The sequence below is a fragment of the Apium graveolens genome, unplaced genomic scaffold (genome assembly GCF_009905375.1).
Source record: "Apium graveolens cultivar Ventura unplaced genomic scaffold, ASM990537v1 ctg9028, whole genome shotgun sequence".
In the NCBI taxonomy this organism is placed as follows: Eukaryota; Viridiplantae; Streptophyta; class Magnoliopsida; order Apiales; family Apiaceae; genus Apium; species Apium graveolens.
Genome location: NW_027421675.1, coordinates 10,746 through 23,200, shown reverse-complemented (window position 1 = coordinate 23,200; position 12,455 = coordinate 10,746). Strand labels below are relative to the sequence as shown.

Genomic DNA, 12,455 nt, shown 5'->3' with positions numbered 1-12,455 from the left:
GAACTCGATGATCCTTGAACCCTAATTTCCGCCGCTTTTTCTCAAATGAGACTGAGAATGATATTATAATTTTTCTCTCTTTACTTTTGTCCAAAATTTTCAAGTCCCGCTCTGTTCAATATTATTAGCCGCCGCCCAAACCAATTTTTCTGCAGCCCAGCCCAACCCATTTAGCTTTTCACCAAGTCCAGCCCATTGAATTTTCCATCAAGCCCATCCCATTTAATTTGTTACTATTTTATTTTTTTATCCAAATATTTCTAATCTTTTTAATTCTGCATATTATAATTATTACAATAAAACTACAGATTAGTTTGTAAAAATAAATAATTAGAGCAGAATAAATGATTATAGCAGAATAAATAATTAAAGAAGTTATTTTATAATAAACAATATTTAAATTTATCAAAATAATTAATATATAATTTTATATTTAAATAAACTATTTTACTTGTTACGATATGTTTATAAGTCAATTATTTGTTATAATAATACTTTCCAAGAGAAATCCATGAATTATTTATCCAAATCAAATATTTTTAAAAATAAATTTTATTTTTGGATTAAATTTAAATTTTTTTTTATTCTTAGTCTATAGCAACACACTGTATCATGTTACCTCTACTTAACACCTCAATGACCTATGGCAACACAGTAATATAGGTTTAGTAACCCGGATAGTGTAGGTTTTGTGATAGGGTAAAAATTTCACATCCATAGTAACATAATCTAAGGTAACACCCCCCCCCCTCAAATGTTCAGTTAGGTCATCTATGGCGTAGTGTTAGAACTTCATTAAAACTTCATTAATGAACTTTTAAAGCTTCTTTAAGGTAAAGATTTTTACTACGAATTAAATATCTACTTCCGTATGGATCATGCATAAGATTTTGATTTTATTCTGGTTTTAATTTAATTTTACATCATTTTTGTTGCGTTTAAGTGCTTGAACCCTTCTGACTAACTGTTTCCCAATTTTAGTGGTAATCTCAGGATTGCCCGCGAACACTTCAATGTCGACGGTTTATTCTATTGGAGAAAAAGTGAGGTCTCTACTGCCGTTAGCAATTTCTTGCGGATCCATATTAGTAGCCTGATTAATGCCAATGATTAGGGTCTCCTGCTTTTTTGGGATGATTATAGTCAGATAACATTGTCGAGCTACTGCCTGATCACCAATGACCTCACCAATTCTGAACTCCATTGGGAATTTTATTTTTAAGTGGGTGATGGATGCTATTGCCTTGAGGGATGCTATAGTTGTTCTTCCAATGATGGCGTTGTAGCTCGAGGCGGTACCGACAACATGAAACTTTACAACCTTTCATGTTTGGCATGACATTGTTCCAAACAAGACAGGTAGGTAGAAGATCCCCACGACCTTTACTTTATTGCCTGTAAAATCATATAACAGATTCTGGATGTTCTCCAACTTCCTATCACCGAGATCCATTCGAGAGAAAGCATGATGGTAAAGAATATCGACAGAGAAGGCCTTATCAACGAGGATTTTCTTTACCATATTTGTGCCGACTTTGGTGGTTATAACCAAGGCATCTTAGTGATCTTCCAATAATCCTGGGAGATAGTCGTCGTCCGAAAATGATCTAATGGGAGATGGATTGTGTCCAGGTAGCTTCAAAATTTCTGGATTGATGTTCAAAAACTCTATAGCATACGAATTTTAAAGATGTTGGACAGATCACCCGTCGAGTGTCCACAAAAAATAACATCAATTAATCGATCGTCATCCCTTCTTCTTTCCCGAGGATGTTCATTAGCATTGTCTATAAAATGGACGTATTATCCTCATTTCAATTAACTCTCAATCAGGTTACTTAGCTGATAACATTGCTTAGTGGTGTACCATGTGTCTTTATAATACTCACAGCATCTATTACTTGGGGGACGGCCGGGTTTCATCGGTCGAGGGGGTCTATAATCTGGTCCCTTACTAATATATTAGCCTTTCTGTATTAAGTTTGGTAAATTCTTTTTCTTGTCAGGAGCGTAGCTGCCAAGGCCTATCCCTTCTTTCAGAAGATTGACTATCAGGCTCCTTGGAGAGTCATTCGGTATTCGACAAGTTGAAATGCCCCATATAGTGATCGAAGGTTTTTCTCAAGGAATTCTTCCAGAAGCCTTGCATGGCGATGTTTATCTACACATGCGACGAGGTAATTAACACCAAGTTCTTCCACTAGGTTGGGGACTCATTGTGTCCTTGTCTTATCATCATTAATGAGGCTGTAATTTTTCCTCCTTAGATTTAACAGAGAAACAGGGCTGAAATTTAGCCTTGAGGGCTACCCAGGAGTCAATTGATCGAGGAGGGAGATTATTGTACCACTGGAAGGATGTACCTTGGAGACATGTTAGAAGAATTGGCATCTTGCAACTTCAGAGTGACCACCAAATGCCATTTGGCCATAAAAAATGTTCAAAAATATTGATGGATCTTTAGAACAATCGAAATGATCTTATGTTGGGGTTTTCAAGGTTCGATCTATCATGGCATTTTTGACTCATGTGGAGAGTGGGCTTTCCCATATTAATCCGAATTTGGATTGATTGATGATATTCTCTCAAATAATAGCCATATCTTCTTGTAGTCGCAAAATGACCTCAGATCGACTGATTGAGTGTTATTTATCTGTTGGAAGTTTTCGTTAGAAGGTGTCCCCTTATTGGGGGGCGACGGGGTCTCGAGTATGTTGACTCAGTAGAAGCCTCGTCTTCATACTGATAATATTCATCGTATAAGGAATCATCCTCGTTGAATTCCTTGCCATCCTCATTAGTAAAGAATAGCGGGGTAGATGCCTGATCTAGCTCGAACTGAAGTCGGCGAATTTCTTGTTGTTTGTCTAAACGATCTTGTAATTTTTTGACTCTTCAGTGAGTAATGTCCATTGTTCGTCATTGGTTGCGTTCTCACCCAGCTCGACTTCTCGCTGAGCTTCTAAATGCTTGATTTTGTCTAAGTGCGGTCTTATATCGCTTGAGAGGACCTTTTTCCCGAGGCGGTCGTGACTCGTAATCCGGTGTCTCATTTACATTGTCGATTTTTGTGAGGCTTAGCGGTCTGAGGGAATAAACGACGAGGACGAAATGTGGAAGGTCCATGTTCTTTTTTAGCTCGCGGGACTGTGGTCACTTCATTTGTTCCTCCGATTTTCATGGTCGTGTTTCCTTCTTCAGCTTGCGGTTGAACAATTATATGTTAAAAAGTTCCTTTTAACGTCAAATAATAAATTCGTTCTGGTCAATAATCAATTAATTATCTAACAAAAAATGGACATTCAGTAAACAATGAAGTCCTGAATAGATTATTTACTCTATCTCAAATACAAAGTTATCACCTCCTTAAACTGAGGATATCACCCTAAACGGGCTTTTCTTTCCCATTACATTTTTGGGCTTCTTACTAAACCTCCTAATACAGTGTATTTTAAATATATGTTTATTTCTTATTGGGCTTATGGCCCAACAAGTATCAAGTATTTTTCTTAAAAAAGAAGGAAAGCAACCGAATATATTTGCAACTACAGAATCTGGGCATCCAATCCAGCTACCTAAAAAGAGTAGATGAATTGAAATACATACAAATACAAGTTACCAATAGCGGTTTAAAAATTGTTGCATAAAGTTTAGGGGAAAATGGGTCGATCCCCTCTAGTTGGGATCGCCCTCTTTGTACCTCTCTTGTCTTTTTTCTTCCTCAAATTCAATCTTCTTCACCCTTTTTCACCTCCCCAGGTATCAATCAATTTATCACCTTTTCTTTATATTATTTTTCATTCCAGTTATATTTTTCTTCAATTACTGTATTTGATTCTGCTAGAAACTCTTTACTGTCCAAGATTTAGCTCTGTGTAATGGGACTGATGCTGCCTTGCCAATTCTCTTAGCCATTCTTGGGTATGAATCTTTGTGTGCATATAGTTTACATGTACCATTTTTAAAGTTGTTATACGAATCAAGTTATCGATTTTTAGGAATATCTTAATTGTTTGCTATGCTTGGGATTTATTTCAGCTCTGTGTTTGATGTGACGAAAGGAAAATCGCACTACGGTTTGGGAGGGGGCTACAACCATTTTGCTGGAAGGTTTATCTTTTCTTGTATACTATTGTGAAGGTTTAATTAAGTAGCTTTGTTTTCGTAAACTGGTTCATGTTAGTATGCTGTAAAGTTCTATAAACCAATCAGCTAATCAGTAAAAAGAGTGGTGGCACAGCAAATCAAGGAATAATTATGGTCAAAATATAATTTAATTGTTTTATTGCTAAATACAGTAAATGTGAATACTTGTCCTGTAGTGTAGTTGATATTTTCCTAGGTTGAGGGTTTGAAAGTGTAAATATTTGAATTTCCGTAATTGACCATTTACAATAAATATATAGATATCACCCCTATCCCTTAAATCATTATAAAGTTCCATGTCTTATTTTCTGTGTCCATGATGACAAAAGTTTTTCCTAATTAATTAGAAATTTAATTAATACTCTATTATATTATTGGTTCAGTCATTACTAGCAATTTATCCATATCTATTTGTTCATTTTTCCATTGCTTTTTCCCCTAGATCAATTTGTCTAAATATGAAGCTGACTGTATGACTGATCTTTCATTACAGGGATGCATCCCGTGCATTTGTATCTGGAAACTTTTCAGGTAAAACTGGTTGTTGGAATACTAAATAAATTATTAGCCTTGCATGATTGTTTTTTGTATGTTGCCACCTGATCTGAGAAATAAAGAGGAAGAAACAGTCATTTATAATTTTTTTGTTAAAGTAATTTTGATTGCAGGGTCAGCTTAAACTTTGTGTCCACTTCACAAGGGTAACCAAATTCACTAAAATTCTCTTTAGAGTATGTAATAGTATTTTGTCAGTACATATGTTAACTCTGGCATGCGCATGTGGAATGTCTGATGTTTTTACCGCATTTTTGTTTTCTGGTCATAGTCACTTGCGTGAATTTATATACTTAAACACATGTCCGCACTAAGACTTGTACTCTCGACCTATAATAATGAAGTGAATAGGGGTAACCGCCTAGCAGATGACCGTCGTTGTTATAGGGTTGGTTTAAAATCAGGATCCGGAAGAATTACATTTGTGTCTCCTGTATGCCCGCTTATGTCTTTCCCATTATCCACATTTATCATTAAATTCGATGTCAATTAACAGCAACGTCATGGATACCCACTCTCCTTTTTTACGTTCTAACAGAGACATATTTCGGATAAAATACCTTCATCTACTCAAGTTCATTTGCTGCCTGCCAACATCTCTGTTTGTTTTATGACCGTTTATATTTCTTTTTCCCTATTATAATTCACTCCTGCTTAGTTGGCGTACACGTTAACCGCCGCCTGTTGCCATGTCACTCCACGTGTAACTTCCGTTACGACTGTAACGTCTCCCGTCAAGTCAACAACGAAGACTAACGGGCCTATCATTACCTGCAACTACAGTGGTGCAAGTGAGACGCCGGTAGCTTTAACCCCTTCCGTCTGCTTTACATTTCACTGTAAACACCCATTTACATCCAACTATTTTATGATCTTTAGATGGATCACAATTTCCTAAGTCCCACTTTTTCTTAGAGCATTCATTTCTTCCATTACTGCCAGTCTCTAATTTGGATCATTAAGTGCTTCCTGAATGTTTTTGGGCACAAACAGATTAGAAATTGTTGATGTAAAAGAACTATGTTTTTTTTTGAGAATTTACCGTAGGACATATATTTAAACAAAGGATGGTTAGTACATGAATGCTTTCCTTTCCTGATTGCTATAGAAATATTATGATCATCAGAAGCAATATTTGGATCAGACAAATTATTAGAAGTTGGAGAAAGGTTAGCTGGACTATTAAAAACACTAGGCAAAGGCATATGTGAAGTACCCGCATTTTTTGATTCTTTGCCCAGGATTGTTGATTGGACTTGTGCAGAAGGGATATCAGGTTCTCTACTTTTTTGATAATTTATCCTCATTTTATAAACCAGAAGCTCTGTACTCCATTCCTTAGGAACCTTAGATAGTATTTCTCCCCCTGTTAAAGAATCAATAATATTTGGAATATCACTGCTAGAATTTCGAGTTTTACCCGTAGTGAGAGGCATAACATCCTCCTTATATGATAATATGTCATTATCCACAATTTTAGCTAAATGAGTGGGTATCATATCCCAAAAATTTTCTTTTGTTTGCTCTTGTTCCTCTCCCTGAAGCAAACCCTTTTGAAAAAAACGGTTGATGTTCGAGATAAATGACATCCGGTTTTTCTCGATTTTGTAAAACACTTATATCTTCTTTTACTTGGGGCATAACCAATAAAAACACATTTCTCAGCCCTAGGATCAAGTTTTGACCTTTCTTTAGTGGATAAGTAAACATAGACAGACAGTGTACCGGAATCTTTTAAGAGGAATGCGACAAAATACGTGACTCGGGAAAATACATTTTGAAATGTTCTAGGGGAGTAATATAGTTTTAAACACGTGTAGGCTTATGATTAATTAAGTAAAATGCAGTTGAAATTGCTTCTCCTCATAGATATTTAGGAACGTGCATAGAAAACATAATTGCACGTGCAACTTCAAATAAATGCCGATGCCATTTTGTTGAGGCGTATCAACACAAGTAGATGATATTGAATGCCTTTTTCTTTCAAAAAACCTCTTTTAAAATACTCGGTTCCATTATTAGTACGAAAAATTCCAATTTTAGTTTAAAATTGGTTTCCACCATTGAGTAAAAATTCTTGAACAAGTCTGCAACTTCAAATTTTTCACTCATCAAATAAACCCAACATAAATGAGTATGATCGTCAATAAATGTGACAAATCACCTCTTACCAGTATAAGTTTTAATTCTAGAGGGACCCCAAACATCACTATGTATTAAGTAAAATGGTTTCGAGGCTTGATAATGCCCGGAAGGATAAAGAATTTTATGACTTTTGGATAATATGCAGCTTTTGCAAAAGAACTTAGAGCAATCAAATCCCTTAAAAAAGTTGGGAAACAATTTTTTAAGATATAAAAAACTAAGCCGTCCTAGTCGGTAATGCCAAAGCATAATCTGATCTTAATTCGGGATAGAACTGATACTACTGAAACCTCGAGCTTCTTTATTCTTGGAGGCATCTTCAAAATAGTAGAGACCATCTATTAACTTAGCACTGCTAATCTCCGTCCCCGAACTCTGCTCTTGAAATATACAGTGAGTTTCACAAAATATAACACGGCAATTAGAATCATTGGATAACTTACTAACTGACAAGAGATTACATGCAAGTTTTGGGACATAAAGAACAGATTTAAGGGAAATGGTTTTAGATAAATTAATCAAACCTTTACCAGCTATTGCAGAATATGAGCCATCTGCGATACGAATTTTTTCATGACCAGATGAAGGATTAGAAGTATGAAATAAGCAAGAAGAACTGATCATGTGATCTGAAGCCCCCGAGTCAATGATCCGGGGGTAGAATGCTAAGGGAAATAACAAGAGAAGGCTTTTATTATATTACCTGTTTGCGTAACAGAAGCATTGGGAGCAGTTAATAAGCTTGGATTATAGTTTAACAACATTAACATGCTCTTCATTAAGTGTAACAGATTTTGCCTCGTGTGCAGCGGGAGAACGGTTGAATCAGCCCTAATGAGAACCCTTCCAGTTTGTTGGTTTTCCATGAATCTTCCAACAAGTTTCATGTGTATAACGTGGTTTGTTACAATGATCACACCAAATACGAGGCTTCTCATCAGTCCTTTTAGAAGCAACTCGTCCCATATTAGTACCAACTGCAAGAGCAGAATTCTCAACTGTACTGATGAGATTCCTTTTTCCAAGCATTACTAGGCGACGACTTCCCTCGCGACGGACCTCTGAAAACACTTCGCCAATAGATGGAAGAGGTTTCCTAGCAATTATCCTGCCTACTTCATCAAACTCAACATTAAGACCAATGAGAAATTTAAAAATACGATTATCCTCCACCGTTTTCTTATAGTGATTAAAAACCCTTTAGAGATTTTCACTCATAATTATTGTATAGATCTAAATCTTGCCAAAGACGTTTTAAGGAATTAAAATACTTAGTAACATTATCCTCACCTTGGCGGATTTCTCCAAGCTTCAAAGTCAGCTCATACACTTGAGACTGATTTTCTAAATCAGAGTACATCTGATTGACGTTATCCATAAGCTTCTTTGCAGTGTGGTAGCACATATAGTTGGAGCTTATATCCTCCTCCATTGAATTCACCAGCCAAGTCATAACCATAGAATTCTCTGCATCCCAAGTTGAATAGGTGGCATATTTTGCATCAGGCTCTTTCTCATCCCCTATCAAGTAACCAACCCCTGCCACGGATGTACATGCGAACAGACTGAGACCAGTATAGGAAGTTTTCTCCATTCAGTCGTATAGTAGTGATCTGAATGGAGTGAAATTCTGTTGTAGGGTTTTGAGTCGTAGTCAATGATACTTGTGGAATGAGAAATATTATCGGACATGGTGGCTATGTTTAGGTAGAGAGGAGTTAAATAAATATTAGGATTTATTGTCTAGGCTCTGATACCATGAGAACAAGTGAACTACAATAAGCTATATTGATATTTTTGAGGGTTACATAATGTACATATATATAATCATACATAAGACTATTCTAAAACGGTGACAGCCGTACAAATCTACAAATCTGATCCCTATGATTCTGAGATATGAATAAATCATACTTGTATGCTGAATCAATTCATATCCTTTGTAGTTACTTCAATTCCAATAGTGTAAGACCTGAATTTGTGGTTCTTGGTTTAAGGGGAGGATTATTGGGTAGTATCAACCCAAGTACCACATTGAGGACAATAGAAATAAATTTCTTGTATATAGAGTAGCCAATTAAGTCCATTAGTATGAGGTCTTTTGGGATATGCCCATTATAAATCCGTGCAGGCTTCAAAGCGGACAATATCATACTATTATGGAGTTAGTTAACTGTGGAGGTATAATTGTTGAGATTGGGGCTCCTTCAACCGCAGCTTTCAGCTAGGATATATGGAAAATAGATAAACTTTGACCTGGATATGCTCTTGCAGTCCATTGATGAATTTCCCCCCTAGCAATGTCCTCAGGTACACCTTCCATGGGCGATCAAATAATGAAACGCCTTAACTTGTTTTTTTCTGCTTACTAAAAATTATTTCATGGTTGGACTTGCTACTGCTATGCATATGCAATTTCATCTATCTCAGCCTTGTGAATATAGACCTGTTTATGTAGAATTAAGGAACCATTTATGTTTGATCAAGAAAAAAAGGAACCATTTATGCCATTAAAGTTCTCTGCTAAAAAATTCTGCTCTAGCAAGAATTGCTTGTTATTTTTTATGGGCTTATTCTTATTAGTTACTAGTTTTTTAGTTTTTTTCTAAAGGGTTTTGTATGAAATTTACACAGGAGATGGTCTTACTGACTCATTAAGAGGGTTATCCAGCACTGAGGTAATTTATTGCTTGTTTTATTGTTGACGTTTAAAATTTTCATTTATTACTCTTATTGAACATGTGACATTCGTGGATGTACTATAGAATATTTACCTATCTAAAGTATTTAACAACCTGGTCCGGTTTGATTAGCTCACTATCTGGACTGAAAATTTAGCAAGCATTTTTGGTATGCTTTAACTAGGAAGTTGGGGAAGGAATATTTTGATGTTTCCATTTATGCATCGAGCTTTCCCTTCCAATTGCTTACTAAATTACAATTATTATGTTAATGCACAAATTTTCAGAGGGACTCCTCTGGACTCTAGTAGCTATTCTTATAAATTTTGAGCTACGCTGCGCCTTTGGTCTTCTGATGTGATTTCCTTGTCCTTTCTTTGATTTGTCTCTTTTCATACCATGCAACATATTTTCATATGTACCTCTACCCTGTCTCCCCAGCTTCTTAGCAGAGAATTGGAAAGAGAATTAGTTTTTTATCAATATCGAGTGTTTGAAAAGTGAAGATATATTAATTTAGTGACATGCTTCCAGTTCACTCTTTCTAAACCTTCATGTTTCATTTCTAGGTGAAGAGTGTGGTTGACTGGCGAGATTTTTATGTCAGAACTTATATGTGAGTATACAGCTTGCTATTTCACTGATGTGAAAATGAAATGAGAACTAATATGTGGAAGGTGCTTGAAGTACATAGAGATTTTAATATCTTTACCTTTCTTGGGAAGTAGAGATCCTGTTTGTAGCAAAAAATAATATAAGAAAAATGAATTGCTAGTTTTAAGGATTTGAAGGCATGGGGGCCTACCCGGAAGTTCCTTGTCCTGAATAAGTAAATATGGTTGCCTAAAACTTACATTGTTATAACTGGCAAATTTCAGTCCTGTTGGTAAACTTGTTGGGCTTTACTACAATAGTAAAGGTAACCCCACAAAATACTTGAAAGGAGTAGAAGCAAAGGCTGCTAGAGGTGCCCAGCTGATGGAAAAAACAGAAAGTTGAAGAAGCTAAGGTCCCTAGCTGTAATTCAAGATGGAGTCAGGAAGATGGTTCAGAGGTAAAAGTTTGCTTCACTAAAAGGATTCTGAAAGCAAAGACAGATTTAAAAAATATAAAACTCAATCTTAAAGTCATACTTCTGACTCTATATTTAAGCTTTGCTGAAAGAAATATGTTTGGTACCAAGTTAAAGGTATCAACTGTAATGTAGGCATGCCACATGTATACAGGGGTGGAGGCATTCAATGCCCAGCTTATACCATGGCATATGCTGTAATATATTATACATTGTATATTTCTACAAAACTTTTTACCCTCATATTCTCACATTATTTTCAATATATTGAATTAACATATGATAATTCATTATTTTCACAATCTTTTTCTCTTATTTCTATATAAGTTGTTTTTAGTATATTAAATTGTAGTAGTGGTTCCAAGAAAAACCGAATTATTGTGTTTGGTTCAATCCTGTATGTTTAAGTTACATTGTTAATTTTGGTATATTAGATTACACTAATATAGACTATGTACTTTCAAAAAAATATATATATCCACATTAATATAAGAGTGTAACTTGTGGTGACCTTGGGGGACGTAGGGAACTATGTTCTCATGTTTTAACGTAACCTCAAAAATCTTGATACTCGAGGTTACTTTGTGCAACTTGAAAGGCGTTGAACCAAACACTGTAACTAATTTGTTTTCTGAGGAACTTGTTGTCGCTTCATTGTGTAACATCACTTGTAGTCACATCATTATGGAACATGAAGTCGTTGACTTTATTAATTTATGGCATTGATTTTTTTAGTTGCACATAAGTTGTATATTTAAACTTAATATCATTCTGTTATTTTTAACTACTATTTTTTTATTTTTAAGTTACTCTTTATTGTTTGTGTGTGTTTAAATTGTTGCTTCTGAAATCAATTTTTATTTGTGTTGGAAAAGACACAAGTTACGCGGAAAAGAAAAATAGTTTACTAGATATATATATATATATATATATATATTGGCTGTGTATCACATAAATGTCTAATCTGGGAGGGAATGTTTAGAATCAAGTACCCATGAACATTAGGCTCTAATTTTTCTTTGTCAGGTTTGGTGTGAGAATGGGTATCCAAGATTAGTTCAGAGGCCGCTAGAGATAGCTTTGACAGGGAAATGAGCAAGCGCTGTGCTTGCTTCAAGAAAAATGAACTAGACGGACCAGGATTAGAAGTGTACGAAGGATGTGAATATTTTTCCAATCTTTGCCGGCTTTAGTTATTTTAAAATTATGGTAAAACAGCTCTATTTCTTATGCCTAAAGATTGTTTTGACGAGACATTTGTTGTAGTGATGAAATATCGAGCCTGTAAAATTAGCAGTTATAGAAGCACACTCGCAAAGCACTGGTCACTGTGCTATTGTAATCAAGAATAGTAAAGTTTCGGGAATTAGCAAATTTCTAGTTTTACTTGTTAAATTTGTACTATTATGTGAGTGTGAAGGCCCTTTCTTTCTACCAGCACATTTCACAATTGAAAAGTTTTCAGGGCTATGGTCGTACTGTGCAATGTGAAGTGCCATTTAAGATTGTAATTAATATTTCACTTATTGATTGGCCATGATGGATGGATGCATCCATTTTAAATTTTATTTTTGGAAATTACGTGTCCCGACATGGATAAGTTCATGAAGAGAGCAGATGATGCAGCACGCAAGGGCAGGCTTTATGCCATATCTGTAGCTATCACATATTTACATGTGGTTATCAAAAAGAGTTTGAAGTTTTACAAGACCTTTATATTAGAGTATTAAATACTGTCACACCAACAAAAGGCTCCACCTGTGTATGCTTGAAAAAGAAAGATAACCATATTTTCATGTTTGACCAAAAAAAATAAAGATATGAAATTGAAATTGGTACTTAAAATGTTCTCAAAT

General features: G+C 35.3%; 1 pseudogene; it reads left to right on the top strand.

The window, feature by feature from the left end:
- Positions 1-3,539: 3,539 nt before the first annotated feature.
- LOC141705557 (membrane-associated progesterone-binding protein 4-like) lies at positions 3,540-12,121 on the top strand (annotated as a pseudogene).
- The last annotated feature ends 334 nt before the right edge of the window (positions 12,122-12,455 follow it).